Source organism: Cryptotermes secundus, unplaced genomic scaffold (assembly GCF_002891405.2).
Source record: "Cryptotermes secundus unplaced genomic scaffold, Csec_1.0 scaffold120, whole genome shotgun sequence".
In the NCBI taxonomy this organism is placed as follows: Eukaryota; Metazoa; Arthropoda; class Insecta; order Blattodea; family Kalotermitidae; genus Cryptotermes; species Cryptotermes secundus.
Genome location: NW_019742442.1, coordinates 536,775 through 537,347, shown reverse-complemented (window position 1 = coordinate 537,347; position 573 = coordinate 536,775). Strand labels below are relative to the sequence as shown.

At 47.6% G+C, this 573-nt stretch overlaps 1 protein-coding gene across 1 annotated transcript in view; it reads left to right on the top strand.

The window, feature by feature from the left end:
• LOC111873073 (alanine--tRNA ligase, mitochondrial) overlaps positions 1 to 573 on the top strand; it is a 52,532-nt gene that overhangs the window by 44,847 nt on the left and 7,112 nt on the right. The gene's annotated exons all lie outside the window — the stretch shown is intronic.

Genomic DNA, 573 nt, shown 5'->3' with positions numbered 1-573 from the left:
CTTTTCCTGGATAGTCTCTTCCCAAAAACAGAAGATCGCATTAAGTGGAGGAACTGTTTTGGAAGAGGCTGTGGACATGTCGTCTGACAGATTACTCATGAATGANTTAAATTGCTTGAAAAATTGTAATTTTCCCTACTTGCAAGTAAGAAGCGTCTTTATAGCGAAGGGCTATGGGATGAATGGACGGAGTTTGATTCCCGGAAGGGGCAAGATTTATCAATCCTGCACGGCGTCCGGACTGGCTCTGGGGCTGTGAGGAATTGAGACATCTTTCCCCTTTAATTCCTTGACTTATGGTCCATGACTGCATGGCGTTTGCTTTACTAGTTGTTGCGTATTATTTGCCGGGCGGTAACGATGTCATCCCGAAAACTGGATAACCTTCATTGAAGGTTCGTTGCCTGGGAACGTTTCGTGTATAATAACACTGCACCCCTCGTTGGTGTCTCCACCTTATCGTGGTGAGGGGGTTTGAGTATGCCAAGGACCCTGAGAGCTATACCAGCGGTAGCGTAGCTACTGGCAGGACCTCCCTTGCTGGACAGGTCAAAGGGTAGGCATCAGACGAAG